We start from the raw sequence: 18,411 nt of genomic DNA on the forward strand, positions 1-18,411 counted from the left end.
CTGGCATGATCCGACCATTCCGGATCATTTTCCTGATCAAGGGTTCAATATATAGCGCAAAAAGCAGTGGGGAACACGGGCACCCTTGTCGCGTACCTCTCTGAATATTGATTGAGGACGACTTTAGCCCGGCAACTTGTATCGTAGCCGTTGGGTTTTGGTAGAGCTGTTGAATTGCCTTGACAAACCCGGAACCGATGTTGTTTTTACGCAGGACAGACCATAAAAAGGGCCAATGGACCCGATCGAAGGCTTTTTCCGCGTCTAACAAGATTACTGCCATGGGAAGCCTGGCTGTTGCACTAACATCAAGTAACGTAATAAGTCGTCTTATATGATCTGCCGTGCTTTTCCCCGGGATGAAGCCATGCTGCCATGGAGATACTAAGCCTGAGATTACCAAACTCAAGCGGCTAGCAAGTATTTTAGCGTAGATTTTGGCATCGCTGTTAATTAAAGAGATTGGGCGATATGAACCAGGCTGAGTGGGTTCCTTGTCCTTTTTAAAAAAAACTACTATCTTAGCCTCCCCCCAGGAGGCCGGTTGAGGAGCCCCTGCTTGTACTTCAATAAATAAGTTAAGTAGCTGTTTACATATCTCCACAAAAAAAACTTTATAGAATTATAGTGGAATTAGATCCCCCCCTGCCGCCTTCCCGCTTGCCAAGGCACGAGTTGCTACATCCAATTCTTCCAATGTCATAGGTGCTTCTAAAGCTGCCTTATCTTCCTCTCTTAACTGACCTGATATCTCATTGCCCGCGGCATCGATCCCTTCCTCTTCTTGGGGCTGTTCTTCCTGGGTATATAATTTTTGATAGAATTGTCTAAAGACTTCCATAATCTCAGGACCGTTGTGTACCATCCGCCCTTCTTCATTCACTAAGCTTTTAATACTCCCAAATACCTGCTTTTGTCTTATTCTTAAGGCCAGCTGTTGGCCCACTTTCCCGCTATACTCATAGCATTTCTGATGATATACTAAAAATTTTGCAGCAGCCTTATCCATTAAAATCTTGGCGGCTTCTGCCTTAATGATATTCACATCACACAGAATGTCTGAAATATCTACTCCACTGCGGATCACTTTCCCTAGTCGCTGCTCAGCTTTAACCAGCTTTGTCTGAACTAATTTTAGCTGATCCGTGCGTATTTTCTCCTTTCTTAACCCATAACTCAGGGTTTCTCCTCTGACAGCAGCTTTAAAAGTATCCCAAACTATCTGACAAGAAGCAGAGCCCTGATTTATCTTAAAAAATTCAGGGATCCATTCCTTCATTTTATGGATATACACTGGATCAGCTAATAGTGTCCTATCAAATGTCCAAGATCTAGGCTGCGGGCCCTTTCTCCCGGTCTCCAAAGCCAAAACCAATGGGTTGTGGTCTGATATGATTCTAGGAAGTCTATTGACCCCTATTTGGTTTTGTAGAGAGGCTGTCACAAAAAAGTAGTCTAACCTGACTAATTTCTTATGCGGAGCAGAGAAAAAGGTGGACCCTGAATCCTGCGGGCAACACAACTGCCAGACGTCGATCAAGCCATGATTAATGGCCAATGACTGAAGTGCCCTAAAAACTTTGTTTTTTCTACCCAGGTAGAGTGTTTGTTCCTGAATGGGTTCTTTACTATCTAAATGTATATTGAAATCTCCACACATTATGATAGGTGTTGCCCAATTCGTAAGTTCTAAATTAAGCCAATCCAGTATCTCTGGATCATCTGTGTTAGATCCATAAATAGAACATAGAGTGAACCTTAGTCCCTTAACCGAGCACTCCAACAGAGCAAGCCTGCCAAGATTATCAGCAAATTGTTTATGTATAACCAGAGTACTGATCCGAGTTAATATCGCTACCCCTCTAGTGGTTGTGTGTTGTCGTGTAAAAACCGCTAGCTTCCACCCATAAAACTCCATTAACTGCTTTTGTGTACCTGGAATATGTGTTTCCTGCATACAAATAATATCGACATTCCATGACTTGAAAACCTCTCCTACAAACTGCCGCTTCTTGTTATTATTGAGCCCACAAACGTTCACTGTGGCGATACGTATTTCACTTTGCTGTCCCATTTTTATGGATGCTGATCCTTCTAGTTCCCCTGTATGCCTCGTTCGACTTTGCTGCTTTCACACCCTGACACCTTTTCCACTGATAAGAGCCATCCCCGCTCCCCCTGCTGCGTGTCCCATTATCCTTTTTGTCCCTGTGACCCCCACCCTCCTCTAACCCACCCCCCAACCCTTACCCCTACAAATGGAATCGCCAGGCTTCTGAGCCTGTAAGATGGTATTTGCCAGTCCCGTTAGCCCACCCATACGTAAAACACCTTCACACACTTATGGCTTGCCAATCCATACACGCGGCCCCTCATCTTCACCCTCCCGATCAAAACCCTTAACCGATAAATGTTCAAAAAAAAAAAAAAAACACCCCAATCAGTATCACATACATTTACATATAAACAACTATTCACGGCAGTCCCTCCCCCCCTTCTCCCGTACCCCCTGCACTTGACCGGTTTTCAGCTGCTGTACATATTCCCCCGCCTTAATTTCTGAAAGAAAAAATCTTGTAGTTGTTTTGTAGACAACTTTTAGACGCGCAGGGCTTAGCAAGTAGGCTTCCGCCCCCAACTCTTGAAATTGAGCAATCATCTGCCTAAGTCGCCACCGTCTTTCTACAGTGGCATGTGCGAAGTCTGGCCTACTAAAGAATGATACACCTTCCACCGTCACCTTTGAGTTGGGGCGAGCTTTTTCAAACACAGCCTGTCTCAGTAAAAAATTACCAAAATACACTATAATGGCCCGTGGGTAACTCTGGTCTCTATTTGTAGCAGTCAAAGCTTGTTTTTTCTTCATTAATGGAAAACGGTGTGCTCTCTGAATCTCCTTTTCCCAATCCCACCCATTCAAGTCTGGGAATGCTTTCTTAAAAAGTGAAGCTATATAAGCCCTAGTATCCTGCCCCTCGAGGTCCTCTGCTATACCCAAGATCCTCAAGTTATTCCGCCGCTGACGGTTTTCAGCATCTTCCAGTTTCCATTGAATATCCGAGATCTGCTGCCCTTGTGTCGTCGTCTGTGCTGTTGCTGCTTTAACTTTAACTTCGATTTCCAGCTCCTCCGTTCGAGTCTCCATGGTGGCGATGCGTACACCAATATCCTGGCAGAATTTGACCACTTTTTTAATAGATAGTTGTAGCTGTCTGCTTGCTGCTTTCATTTTCCTGCTCTCCCTCTGAGTCTGTTCATGATTCTGGACCATTGTCCTGTAAATAAGATCCAAAGAAGGAGGTTCTACAAGGTCGCCCGTGGGGGGGGGCACCAGAGTACTACAGGCCGAATCCCTTTTCGAAAAGGCCTGTTGGGTGGCCGTATAATCCCACTGCATTTCACCATCCTCCTCTTGAGGCTTGATCGGGTCTCTCCTAAGCGTGGCCCCTGAACTGCTCCTGGCTTCAGTTTGCTCAACTGATTTTCTTCTGCATGTTAAGTAGTTTGATACCCAGATACTTGCAGCAGAGCTACTCTCGATATCTGAATCTGTTAAAGGAATTTCTTCGTCCAAATCTGAGTCTTTAGACTGATCGGAGAGGGAAAAAAACTCTCTGCTGTATCAAATGGCCCCTGATCGGTGTTTGTTGGTTTCGCCTCTTTTCCCCTCTGGGCAGGAGCTGGGGGGGTAGTCTCATATATCGTTGAGGACTTGGCCATATCGTCAATTTGTTGCAAATTTAACTTGCAGCTTGATGGACTAGATTGTACTACACATTTCTCTGGAATGGATTCCTGAGACCTCTGATTTGACTCCTTAAGTTCCTGCTCAGATAGCTTCGCACACCCCATTGGGGGGAGGGCTACCCCCTCCCCGCTATTTCCTGGACTTGTACTGGCGGTCTCTTGACAGGGTGGCTCCCTCCCCCCTGCATCGAACATAGGAGTGAATGCTTCAGGAGATGTAAATGCAACAGGTACATGCTCATCGTTGACTCCTAACACGTTTGATTGCGCATCACAAGCTGCCTTTTCCGTGGACCTTTGCTTAGGCCGCATCACGCTAGAAAACATTGTTGGAACAGAGTACCTTGCGTCTTTTTCCATGTCGGTTGTTTTGTGCGGGCCCCCATTCCATGAAGATTGCTGTGCTCCTTTGATCCGGGGACCGGTAGCTTTTTATCCTTTCTGGTTCCTCCTGGGTCTTGGTTCTGCCGTGCCCGTAAGGAGCGAGGGGTCCTGATTATCTGCGGCGCCATCCGAGCGTCCCACACGCCCCAAACACCAACTAATATTGCCAGGAAGCGGCGGGAATCGCGCTTAGCCGAGATGGACAAGAGCGCGGGTCTGGAGCGAGCGCCACGCTCGCCTATTCTTGCGGGGCCCACCGGTGCCTGCCGTTGCGGCCCCGATCCTGGCAGGGACCACCAGAAAGCCGAAAAGCACCCGCAGTGGTCCGTGCTGCCGGCGCACAGCGTCCGCGGCATCCGCGGCCGCAGGTGAGCGAGAGCTGCGTGTAGTCTGGGGATGGGCTAGAGCGGTAGTGGCGATCAGCCGGGAAATCCGCCCGCCATCTTGGATTCCTCCTCCCCTATTGTACTTTCACGTTCACCATTACATTGCGACAGCACAGCCCCTAAACCATATTCACATGCATCAACTGTCACAATGGTTTTCTTTCCTTATACAAATAGTTGTAAAGCTGGAGCCTTGACAATTTCTTGTTTAATTTTCTCACACATTTTTCCGCACTCATCACACCACACAAATGTAGTCCTTCTTTTTAATAAAAATCTAACACTCAGTTTTTTTGGCAAAATCCTTTAAAAATGTTGAATAAACTCCTACATTCCAAGGAAAGACAATAATTGGTCTCTTTTTTTTTTTTTAACCAGGCTTAGTTTGGGTTTGATTCCTTGTTCTGAAAAAGTGTGTCCTGAATATTCTGTTTCCCTGCATTTCAAAATACATTTATCTTTTCTAAATCTTACTCCTCTTTTCTCTACAGGATTTGGAACATCATCAAAAATTTTATCGTGTTCCATTTCGCTACTTGAAAAAAACAAAATGTCATCTTGGAATGCTACAACATGAGGATGATCTTGAAAAATTTCTGACATTAACCTTTGAAAAACGACAGCCACAGATGCCAGGCCAAAAGGCAGCCTACAAAATTGAAAAGTTCCATCAGAAGTGATAAAGGCAGTTAAGTCTCAAGACTGAAGTATATAGTTCCACCTGATGCTACCAATTTTTGTTATTAAGTCTTCAATCCTTGGCAATGGAAAATGGCCTACCCATATAGCTTCATCCAGACTTCTGAAGTCAACGCACACGCTTAGGTCACCTGTTTTTTTCCTTGCTAGCACAATGGGAGAGAACCACAAGGTTGCATCAACTTTTTCAACTATACCTTGTAAACACAAATCTTTCAATAACTTGGACAAGTCTGTCCTTGCACCCAAAGGTATGTTTCTTGATTTGTCCTTACCATGAACTGCTCCCTGCTCGACCTTTATAGTGTGAGTAAAAATTTGAATCTTTTCTAACCGATCTTGAAATATCTTTTCAATTTTGCTCTCCGAAATTTCTTTAACATTAGAAATCTGCTTAATTAAACTTACCTCTTTTTTGACAATAAAGACAGGTTTGTCCTACTCCGATTTGTTCATTTATTTGAATTCAGCTTGGTGTAGCAACCCTAAACATTGATTCCTCTTTTTGCCACATAAACCTTGCCTTGAATGGCATTATCTAAAACTTCTAAGGAGCAATGAAATATCCAATTAGATCTATCTTGCTTCCCTCAAAAGCCACTGTTTACGCATCAGGAGGATGAAGTGTTTTATTGCTCCCGAATTCATTGAATTTGTCTTGTGATACAATTGTAGTATGGGGTCCTGTTTCAACTAAGAATTTTATCTCTACTCCATCAATCAAACTTTCAATGTCGGGATCCATTATTTCTTTACTTGTATGTGGCTCTGTATTCTTAATTATAAACATGTACTCTTTGTTGCTAAATTGATCATCACAACCACTGTCATCATTCTCATTCAACACACACTGAACACCATTCCTTTTTGCTCCTCTATACACTCTGAAAAAATGTTGCATATTTCCACAACCTCTGCATTGCTGATTTATGTCTGGACAGTTCTTCAAAGATGACATGTGAAGTAAAGACCCACATCTGTAATAGCTCATTTTTGGACTAATTTTGACTTGTGTGTTATACTTCTTGGCGCTAACAATTGCCAGTTTTTTGCTGTCATTATTTTAAACACTTGTATATACTTGTTTCCAACTATCAATGTTTTCATTAGAAACCATTTTGTTACTAACAACCCCTGAAATTGTTGTATTAGCAAATGACACTTCTAACTGTTTTGCATCCTCAAAAGAACATTCAATACTCTTCGCTATCTCAACTTCTCTTGAATTTTCTTAGAATGACATCTGGCAATTAACTGATCTCTGATGAGTTGTGATGTAAAATTCTCAAACACACATTTTGCAGCAGTACTTTTAAAGCTGTTATAAATGTGTCTATACCACTTTAATACATTAAACTCTTCTTTCTCTCAGGTCTAGATCATTGCCCATCAATAGCTCCTAAATAAGCTTCAAATGATCTTGACCATAACTTCCATTCAAGAGGTCGATCACCTGGGTTTTGAAGCAACGGTGCTGGGGAGATACATTTTGCATGTTGTAAGCTAGCCAGGTAAGTAAATTGATATTATTACACAGAAGTAAATAATTAATAAATGTGATTTGCACAAAACAGAATTCTGTATGACTGATCTGCACTGTTTAAACTGTGCAAATCACTGAATAATAGATAGTGTGCAAATCGCTGTGCGAACAAAAAATATGCTAAAGTTACTTCAAATAAACACCTCTTCCAAAATGACTGTCATTTATCATCCCCAAACAGTTCACCTACTATGTGGATTAAATACAGTTCCTCCTTTTTTAGTTGCAAGTTACCTTGCTCTCAATAGAACAAACATGTGATAAAGCTACAAAAAGCTGTCAAATATTGACACAATAAAGCCCTTTATGCAAAAACGCCAATGACAAAGGTCAATGTGTCTCAGCTGAAATGCTTACACCTGCAGCATTTACAGCACTCAGAGTATGTCAAATAAATATGTAATATAAAGGTGTGTCTATCACCGTTAGCACAAACTTATAGTAAGACTTCTGAATGTCATGCTTTGTGCTTCTTTCTACTGCAGTATCCCAAAGTTACAAAAGGCCATCCTTACATCGTCCAACCTCAGTTTCCTTGGGAAATAGCCCTGGTTTGATTATTATAAATACCGTTGCTTGATCTGCCGTCATACGCTGTACTTTGTTTTGAAGAGCAGTGTCACACGTAGCAACGGATGCGTGAGGCCACAAACAATGCGCGGACTCTTGAGGCAAACTGCTGCAACTAAAAGTTTCACAACACTCGATGACCAAAAAGACCTGCAGTAAGTTACAATAACTTGTAAAGCGCTGAAAAAAAAGATACAGCCTCAATAATTCCAACTGCTGCTGTCCATCATGTGAAACGCCTCTGTGTCCCTCACTATGCATAAACTCCTTCTGTAACTGCAGCCAAGCGTCACTAGTCATGTACTCACAGCGCTTCAGAAATGCAATCTTCTCTTCATCCTTGTTGTCAGCTTTGTAGTAATCTTCCACGCACACGTTGATGTTATTAAAAATATTTATTGAAGAATATAAGTGGAACGTCCAATGCAAATGGGACACACCTACATCACATAGCCTACTGATGTCACGGTGTTCCATTCCTTTCCAGTGACAACACCACAGTTTGTCTGTAGTGTTAACAAATACATTGTTCCTAGATTTTAGTGCTTGAGAATAACAATATAAACAAGTGAATATATATTTTTTAAAGATACAGCAAAAGTGGGATTTAGAGAGCCTGAATATAAATCTCACATTGTTTTATATTATTTTGTTTTATAGCCGCCGTTATCAAGCAGAGACATCTTCAAGGGACTGTGGCTCCAACCTCCAATTCACCCCAAATGCCTTGACCAGGTAGGTGCTATTTTATAGCACCCAGAACCTCCTGTGCCCCGTGTTAAGTAGAGAAAAAGGTCCAATAATATCACAAAGGCTATTGGTGACCGCTGCAGCTGTACTTAAATAAAGAGAGCGGGTACGGAACAGACAGCACTGTATTTTGGGACGAATGTTCTGGTGACGTGGCGCTTGGTCACGAGGCTCAAGGTTATATAACCCCGAACTGGCCTTATTGGACTATCAGACACCTCACTTATTATTTCATGTTTATTTCACATGTCAGGCCAGTGCTAGCCTTCCCACTGATCGACCTCTGTGATTTTTATGGTTTTGAAACTACTGCTCTATATGCAACAGAACTATCCAGCTATTCAATACATAATTGGATGGTAACAAACAGATGTGTATTTTGGCCCAGTGATGTAATTGCGTGCTTCGACTGACATTACAATAAATCACAATGGCACAGGGCAAGTAGGGATAAATATGTTAAGGTATGTTATGTAGATTTGCATGGCATAGCTTATCATTCATGAGGGTATCCATTCGCTGGAGCAGGAGCGTAGTTTCGACGTGTGCTCCAAGTTAAACAGATAAGTGTTCAGCTTCTTGCAAAAGTTGAGGAGTGGAGTGGTGGTCTTTATGTGGAGATGGAGTTTGTTCCATCTTTTCAAGGCAATGAGGGAGAAAGTGTGTCCTCCTGTCTTGCTTCTACAGATGTTGGGTTGCGTGCGAGGGAGAGAGAGGTATAGCGTAGCTTTCTAGAGAGCTGAAAAAGCTGGAGTTGGTCATTGAGGTGGGCTGATACTGCATTGTGGAGGCCTTTGTAGGTGTGCAATTTGCAGCGTTTCTGCATGGGTAGCCAGTGTAGTTCCACGAGCTAGGGAGTGATGAACATGCTTCTGGGATGTCTAGGATGAGTCTGACGTCGGTGCTCTGAATGGCTTGGAGTCATTTTATGAGTTGGTTGAAGATGCTGTTGTAGAGTATGTTGCCATAATCAAGTCTGCTTGTAATGAGGGCCTGGGTGTATCTATGTCTTGTGTGCTTGGGGAATGATTTGAAGACATTCTGAACCATTTGGAGGATCTGGAAGCAGGATGTGATCACAGCATTGACTTGTTTGTTTATTAAGAGCTTATCATCAAGGATGATGCAGAGGTTTCTGCCATGATCTCCTATTTGTCCGCTTTGCGTTTGAGGCAGTTCTCTAGCACCCAGTTGGCCATAAAGAACGTGCAGCTGGTGAGGGAGAGAATGAGCTGAGTGTCATCGGCATAAGAGACCATTTTAATGTTGTGGGTTCTTATGATGCATGTGAGAGGTGCTATGTAAAAGCTGAACAAGGTTGGACTGAGGGAGGGGCACTGGAGGACTCCGCAGACAAGCTTCTTGTCTTCAGAGGTGAAAGTGGAGAGTCTGAATTGTGTTTAGTTGGAGGGAAAGGAGGTAATCCAACTTAGGAAGGGTCCTTGGAATCCTGATTCCTGAAGATGAATGTGCCAAGTGTGAGATGTTGTTGAACGCCACTGAGAAGTCGAGCAGGATAAATTCAGCAGTTCATCCTGTGTACATGATAGATCAGATTTCTTTTGTTGCTGTCAGGAGAGTGGTTTCTGTGCTGTGTGTGTCTGTTGCATAACCCTGACTGGATGGAGTCCAGGATGTGGTGCTGTTCAAGGTGGGCAGAGAACTGATCGTTGCTCTCTTTCCCCAGGCCTTTGGCCAGGAAGTATAGGAGCTAGATGGGCCTGTAGTTTATGAGGTTTGGTTTGCCAGGGGTTTCTTCAGCAGGGCAGTGACCTCCACATGTTTCGAGCTGTCCAGGAAGTTTACGCTGATGATGGTGGAGTTGATAGTGGTGAGGTTGATGCTGATCTGTGAGCATCCCAGGTTGTACATGTTGTGAGGGCAGGGGCTTGAGGGGTTCTTGAATGGATGGTCTGCATGAGTCTGAAGGTTTCTTTGTGCTGAGGGGGTTCCAGTTTGTTAGGAGATGGGTGCTCCTGATGGTGGTGGAGTGGTTTGCATGATGATGTCCTCTATGATGGGTTGGTGTGCAAAGTTGGAGTAGACCGTGAGAATTTTGGTCTGGAAAAAGTCTGAACAGTTGTCACAGAGGGTCTCTGAGGGGATGATGGTGTTGGCTGTGGCTGTCGGGTTGGTGAATTCTATGATGATGTTGAAGGGTTGTTTACTGAAGTTGGTGGTGGATTCGAGTCTGATCATGAGGGCCACTCTCCTGTCCTCCTTGATCTATGTGTGGCACCTTCTGAGTGCAGGATTGTAGGTGTCTCCGGAAGCGTTGTCTAAAATGATCTTCCATTTTCTTTCCAGCCGCTTGCAATAGTGCTTGGAATCTCTTAGGGCGTCTGAATTCCAGTGTGTTTGAGCATGTGTTCCTCACAGAAATCACAGGAAACTCGAGAGGGCATTATTGCATGTCATAAACATGTCTTTTGTACAGTTTTTATATTTGATGATGTTGTTTGTTTTGAATAGCACATTCCCACTGTTTGTACGGTGTCAATGCATATAACACTTTGAGTGTTTTATGATGGTGCGATTACTGTTGACTAGACTGAAAATGGTCTCATAAAATTTCATTTATTTGTGTTTTTTTCCTCACAGAAATCACAGGAAACTTGAGAGGGCATTATTGCATGTCATAAACATGTCTTTTGTGCAGCTTTTATATTTGATGATGTTGTTTGTTTTGAATAGCACATTCCCACTATTTGTACGGTGTCAATGCATATAACACTTTGAGTGTTTTATGATGGTGCGATTACTGTTGACTAGACTGAAAATGGTCTCATAAAATTTCATTTATTTGTGTGTTTTTCCTGAAACAATGAAGTTTCTGCAAAAATTACTAATATAGATCCATGCTGTATAATATTATGGCTTATTGGCTTCCAAATGAGTGATATTTGTAATTCAAGGGGATGGCTCAAGGCTCGCTAAAAATATGCAAAGTTATTGACAGATCGAAAATGGATGCGCTCTGTAGCACACATAGAATGAGCGCAACACCATGAATGATTTTCTATGTGCGGGAAGGTGTTCAATGACGATTTGCTACTTCTATGTTTGCTGCATTCTGCAGTACACATAGAAATGCCTAATCACCATTCTAGCTTGTTTATGTGCAGGAAAGGACACCTTCCTGCACATAAACAGTCATTTCCTTCAACGCAGACACCCTTGCACTTTGGTGCAAGCATACCTTTGCTTTGTATTAAAAGTCTAGCTACCAAATTATAAGAACACAAATGATCGCCCCAAGGAGCTCTACAAGCCCTATTAGCTGCCCACTGAACCCACAACATGGACACAGACTAGCTTCTCAAATCACCCCCAAAGGAACTCCAGGTTATAATTTAACATGCAAGCTAAAGAGGAGAGAGTCAAAGGAGCACACCATCTCTGAAAACTGTTCCAATAGCAACGGAAAGACTTCAAAGTAGATGGTCTTCTGGACTGCTGGATAGCTACTGCTAAGTGTCTGGGCAGACCTTTTTTCTGTAATCTGTACTTTTCAACTTCCATACCGATAGATGAAGTTTCTGGAAAGAAAGAGCATGGGACACCCTCAAAGGAGAGGGTGAGAGAGAGAGAAACCAAGGACACCAAACAGCCGTGGACTTCAGAAGCAAAAATGAGTTTTTTTTAACAATCTGGCCAACAACTTGGGAATCAGAGGGATTAGAAGAAAAGCATGCAGAAGGGAGGACAGCCAGCAAATTATCAATGTATCCACCCCCCAAACCCCATCTTGCAGGAAGCTGCACGTTGTGGTAGGAAGCAAACAGATCCAGGATGGTCTCTCAAAACTATTGCAGATTTGGTGGAAGCTTACGTAGTCAAAGACATCTCCTGAGAGGATGAAAAACCCTGCTTAGTGTGTCCGCCTTACATTGTCTACCTCCACCCGATGTACACTGCCAGAAGAGAAACCAGATGACTCTCCACCCACTGAAACCGCTGAACAGCCATCAAATTCAGAGACTGCAATATGGTACCCCCCTGGTTGGTAAGATACGTCAGCGCCACCATAAAGTTTGTCCTTATAACCAAATTGCATCCCTCCAAATGCCACTGGAACCCTATGACAGCTCTATACAACCATGAGTGACCCCCCCCGTCCAAAGGAACTGACATCTTTTATCAGAACTTTTAGTGGATCCTGATGGAGTAACACCTCTTTTGAGAGAAGGAGCAGATCCATCCATCACTGCAGTTCCTTCTGCCTTTCCAGAGTCACTGGCATCAGGACCTCAAAGTCTCCTGAAGATGGGCGCCAAAAAGAATGTTGATGTCTCCAGAACGGTCGTAGATAAAACCTGGCCCAAGGGACAATGAAGGTTGCTGCTACCATATGCTCAAGCAGTTTCAATTATCAACAAACTGAAAGGGAGGGGCTGTTGAACATCTGTAGAGCTAACATCCTCAAGGTCAAAGTCTGAGACTCTGGGAGGAAGAACATGAGGTCTGTCAGAAATCTGGCTCCTATAAATGTTAAGTGCTTTGAAGGAATCTCTGAGAACCAAAAATACAAGTCAAGTGTACTTAAAGCACTAACGTTAATATTCTGCCAAGCAGTAACTATTTTTGATGGTGAGAGTCCTACTTTGCCACCTGAAGGTCAGAGTATCAACCCTTGAAACTGGTTCCCTAAGACCTGCAAGGGGAATGGGACTGCTGCAGTTCACGCGTCTTCACAGGTATAATCCACACTGATCTTTTCCAAGATGTGGACTCTGTATGTTGTGTTGTTTCAATGTATGCTGCTGGGAAATAACACACTTTATTATGGCACACTTCATTACTTCCTCTTAGTCACCCACTCAATCATACACATACAATGTAGATTGTTTTCCACTATTTACCTGTTTGAAATTGTCAAGAACCAATACTCTGTTTGTGTTGTGGTTATTCCAATTCCAAGATTCAAGCCACAATTTTACAGTCTCTTTCCTTGCTTCTGCCCTTTCGCGATTTTTGGCACAAGGTGCACTTAATTAGAACGTTGATTGGCTGCTTAGTTACTGTTCTTAAACTGGGTTTCGTTTCAAATTTTATGCGCAGTGAGTTAGGATTATTATGTCTCTGACATCACCTGCTGGCACTGGCCACTCAGAGGTCTCCATTGTGCCCTCACACCTCTGCATTCAAGATGGCAGAGGTCTGGGACACACTGGAGGAGCTCTGGGCACCACCTCTGGGGTGGTGATGGGTAGGGGAAAGGTCACTCCCCTTTCCTTTGTCCAGTTTCGTGCCAGAGCAGGGGCTGGTGGCTCCCTGAACCGGTGTAGACTGGATTATGCAAGGAGGGCACCATCTGTGCCCTTCGAAGCATTTCAAGAGGCTGGGGGAGGCTGCTCCTCCCCAGCCCTTAACACATATTTCCAAAGGGAGAGAGTGTAACACCCTCGCTCAGAGGAAATCCTTTGTTCTGCCTTCCTGGGACTGGGCTGTCCAGACCCCAGGAGGGCAGAAACCAGTCTGAGGGTTGGCAGCAGCAGTAGCTGCAGAGAAAACCCCAGAGAACTAGTTTGCCAGCACCCGGGGTCCATGCTGGAGCCCCGGGGATGCATGGGATTGGCACCCCAATACCAGATTTGGCTTGGAGGGAGAATTCCACGATCTTAGACATGTTACATGGCCATGTTTGGAGTTACCATTGTGAAGCTAAACATAGGTATTGACCTATATGTAGTTCACACGTGTAATGGTGTCCCCGCACTCACAAAGTCCGGGGAAATGGCCCTGAACAATGTGGGGACACCTTGTCTAGTGCCAGGGTGCCCTCACACTTAGTAACTTTGCACCTAACCTTCACTAAGTGAGGGTTAAACATATAGGTGACTTATAAGTTACTTAAGTGCAGTGTAAAATGGCTGTGAAATAACGTGAATGTTATTTCACTCAGGCTGCAGTGGCAGTCCTGTGTAAGAATTGTCTGAGCTCCCTATGGGTGGAAAAAGAAATGCTGCAGCCCAAAGGGATCTCCTGGAACCCCAATACCCTGGGCACCTAGGTACCATTACACTAGGGAATTATAAGGGTGTTCCAGTGTGCAAATCAGAATTGGTAAAATTAGTCACTAGCCTGCAGTGACAATTTTAAAAGCAGAGAGAGCATTAACACTGAGGTTCTGGATAGCAGAGCTTCAGTGATACAGTTAGGCACCACACAGGGAACACATACAGGGCACAAGTTATGAGCACTGAGGTCCTGGCTAGCAGGATCCCAGTGACACAGACAAAAAAAAACATACACACAAGTAAAAATGGGGGTAACATAGCTGGCACAATGGTACTTTCCTACACTCGTGCTCACCTATTAGCCACACTCTGTGCCTCTGTACTTGTACCATCAGCTGTGGGACACTACTATTCCTCAGGACAAAGGCATCATGCACCGACCCTGGATACTTGGCAGTGAGGTAGGAGATGTACTGGTCAGCAAGGCACATCATCTGAACATTGAGTGAGTGGAAACTCTTCCGATTTCTGTACACTTGTTCATTGGCCCTGGGGCGGACTAAGTCAACATGGGTCCCGTCGATGACCCCAATAACATGTGGTATATGCCCCATTGCATAGACCCCAGCCTTCATAGTGGGTAAATCATCTACCTGGGGGATTGCGATGTAGCTGCACATGTGTATGAGCAAGGCTGCCAAAACCCTTGCCAGCACAATAGAAAACATTGGCTGTGACATCCCTGCAGCCAAGCCCACTGTCACCTTGCAAGAGCCAGTTGCCAGGAAATGGAGCACTGGGAGTAACTGCACAAGAGGGGGGATTGCTGTGGTGCTACGGATAGCAGGTATCAGATCAGACTCCAATTGTTCACACAGCTCTGCGATTGCGGCCCTGTCCAGACGATAGGTGAGTATGATGTGCCGCTCCTCCAGTGTAGTCAAGTCCAGAAGGAGTCTGTATACAGGTGTTGGCCTCCTCCTATTTTTCCACGGTGGTTGGTACCTAAGGGACCCAAATGTAAGAAAGGAGCAACAACAGGAACCATGAACACACTACAGCAGTGTACACAGAGCATGCTTGTATGTTGGACACTGGAATTGTGTAGGTGAGTACATTCGTCTGCAATGACGCACTTATCAATCTGTACATGTACAGCATTAGAAAATGGCACCTGCCTGCGCTGTATTCATGGACAGGTGGAAGTGGCCTCACTCCGCTGGCGTTCGTGTCATGGCGGGAGGCGGTCTGCACCGCTGTGTAATTCTTCATTGCCTAACATAGCCCTCTATGGAGAATGGGAACCAATGGTGATCAACGCCGGTGGTGACGATGTTCACCGCCACGGACGTAACCGCCATTTCCTTTCTACCACTTCACTTGATTCCTGACTTTCCACAGGACAACATCTCCACTGCGTGTGCTGCTGTGACCTGTGCCTGGAACCTGCCATAGCTTGTGCAACAGGGGAAAGGGCCCCAGCCTTCATGTCAGAGGAGTTGGAGAGCCTTGTGGATGGGGTCCTACCCCAGTATGGGCAGTTTTATGGGCCTCCAGACCATCAGGTGAGTACACCATGGGTACATTGCATGCGACATGGCTGCATGGAGATGTGTGTGTGTGCTGGCAGTGTCTCAGATGCGGGGGTATGGCTGGTGGCAGAGCTAATGCAGGGGTATAGGTCATGTGTGTGCCTGATGAGGGTATAATGCTTTTTGTTGGCCATATGTGTGACAGGCTGGCTTGTCTGGTTAATGGCGTTCCACCTTCTGTGTTTCCACTGCAGGTCAGTGCCCATCAGAAGAAGGGATTGTGGCATACCATAGCCAAGGACGTGCGGACCCTGGAGGTCTATAGCAGGTGGAGCACCCACTGGAGGAATCATGGGAGGACCTGAGATGCTGGGCCCGGAATACCGTGGAGGCCCAGCTGGGGACGGCCTCCCAACGAGTGAGGGGTGCCTTCGGACCCTGACCTCCCTGATGGCCTGCATACTGGTGGTGGCCTACCCAGAGCTGGATGGGCACTTGAGGGCATCACAGCAGCCATATGGGGCTGAGTACAGTGTATTTGTCAACCAACTCTCTTGTCTGGCATGGGATTTGGGTGCAGTATACTAGTCAGTAGATGCTCTAATATTCCACTTCAGACATTGCTATGCGGTCCAGCTTACGTTAATAGGATGGAAAGCATGTATTAGATAGCTAGGTAGGTGGCTTCCCATCTCAGACGGGGCTTAGCTGGGCCCAGTTGATGTGTAGCTTGCAGTGTTTGGCTCCCACCTGCTGTCGTAATTAGCCAATGGTATGCCAGCGTGCTCCATACTGCCCATTCTCAGTCTCAGTGTGTGACAGGTATGTGTCTGCCATCTGTGCTGTTGGTGCTGAGATTGAGCATGTGCTCCCTTTCTCCCTTTCCCTCTGTCTCCTTTTGTCTACCTATCCTTGTGTGCACTAGCATCATCTGGCAAAGGAGCAGGGGCACCAGCAAGTGAGGGATCTGCAGTCCATGGGACCTAGGAGGCAGAGTCTACCAATGCAGAAGGGACCAGTGGGACGGAGGGGGAGGGGAGCACCACGGCGCGGACAGGAGGTGATACCACTGACTCTGATTTGTTCTCCGATGTGAGTGCCCTGGTGGTGGCAGACCCCTCTGGGACCACCCCAGCTACAGGTTCTACCACCACCCCTGTACCAGCATTGTCCTCCCAGTAACCCCCACACCGAGTTGCCTGTGCCCGCTCACCCAGGAGGGTGGGCATCTCCTTTGCCCCAGGCACCTCAGGCCCTGTCCCAGACAGCCCTGCTGCCCTCAGTCAGGGGGCTATTGACCTCCTGGGATCCATCTCTGTTGGGCAGTTAACCATAGTGAATGCCATCCAGGGGCGGGCCTTCCAGATACAGCAATGCAATGCCTTACTTGAAGGCATCAATGGTGGTTTGGCGGCCCTACAGAGATCATTTCAGGCTATGGCCTCTTCACTGATGGCAGCCCCCTCCAAGTACCACTACCGAGTCCCAGTCTCCTCACCCTCAACCCATCCCATGCACACATTCTGACAAGCATGCACCCAAAACAACACACAAGACTCATGCAGACAAACACAGGCAGCTCACTTCAGTCCACACGCAGTCACACAGCCAACACACAGATGCACGCTCATCATCCACTGCTTCCACTGTGTCCCCCTCCTCCTCCCTCACAGTCACATACTCACTCACACCTGCATACACTGTATCAATAGTCCCAGAACCTGCCACCTGCACAGCCTTGCCCAGAGTCACTAGCACAGCAGACCTACAGGCATGCACCCCACACACCACATGTGCAGTCACCACCACCTCATGCAGCACCCACCTCACTTGCAGACACCACCACAACATCCATTCACATGTCCTATTTGTCCTCCCCCACCCTGTCTGCCTCCCTCCAGAGACACACACACGCTCACACTCAGACTCCCAACAGCCATCCACCTCACACACGCACACTGTCCATGCACCCGCACCCAAGCCCAGCACATCTTGTCCTCCTACAACCACTCCCTCTTCCTTCACTCCCATTCCTCCTCCCACATCCCACGCCATTGGCCCTAAGAAGCTTTTCCTTGCCTTCCTTGACCTCTTCCCTCCCCCCCAGCCTGCCTGTAAGACTAAGGTCCCACTAACCCAGCACCTCAAACACCCAGTCTGACACAGCTCCACCACCAAAGTCTCCAGCTGCCACAACGGGACACACGAGTACGACGCTGGCCCCCTGCACCAAAGACCCCCCCCAAAACAGAGGGCCAAAGTGCTGCCCTCTTCCAAACAGACTGACAAAACCATGGGGCCACCTCCAAAACCTAGGGCCCAGGAGGCCCCACCCAAATCCCAGGACAAGGAGGCCCCAACCAAATCCAAGGAGGCCACAGCCAAATCCCTGGCCAAGGAGACCTCACCCAAATCCCAGGCCAAGGATTCCACACCAAAATCCAAGGCCAAGGAGTCCCCACCAAAATCCAAGGCCAAGGAGGGCCTACACAAATCCATGCCCAAGGGAGCCCCACTCAAAACCATGGCCAAGAAGGCCCCACTCAAAACTGTGCCCAAGGAGCCCCATCCGGAACCAAAGGCCAAGGAGTACCATCACGAACCAGAGGACATGGAGCAGCATCCCGTACCAGAGGTCATGGAGCAGCATCCCGAACCAGAGGCCAAGGAGCACCATCCTGAACCAGAGGCCATGGATCAGCACCCCGAACCAGAGGCCATGCAGCAGCTTCCCGAACCAAAGGCCAAGGAGCATCATCCCGAACCAGAGGCCAAGGAGCACTGTTGTTAACCAGTGGGCAGGCACCCCATCAAGAACCAGTGGGTAGGCAGCCCCCTCC

The 18,411-nt window shown here is 46.2% G+C and overlaps 1 long non-coding RNA gene across 1 annotated transcript in view; it reads left to right on the top strand.

The window, feature by feature from the left end:
* The window catches only part of LOC138286605 (uncharacterized), an 86,043-nt gene extending 80,263 nt beyond the window's left edge, over nucleotides 1–5,780 (top strand). Inside the window, exon 4 of the long non-coding RNA XR_011202019.1 lies at nucleotides 5,009–5,780. This is a non-coding gene — a long non-coding RNA (uncharacterized lncRNA). The remainder of the gene's footprint in view (nucleotides 1–5,008) is intronic.
* Nucleotides 5,781–18,411: the final 12,631 nt, after the last annotated feature.

This window comes from Pleurodeles waltl, chromosome 1_1, assembly GCF_031143425.1.
Source record: "Pleurodeles waltl isolate 20211129_DDA chromosome 1_1, aPleWal1.hap1.20221129, whole genome shotgun sequence".
Lineage (NCBI taxonomy): Eukaryota > Metazoa > Chordata > Amphibia > Caudata > Salamandridae > Pleurodeles > Pleurodeles waltl.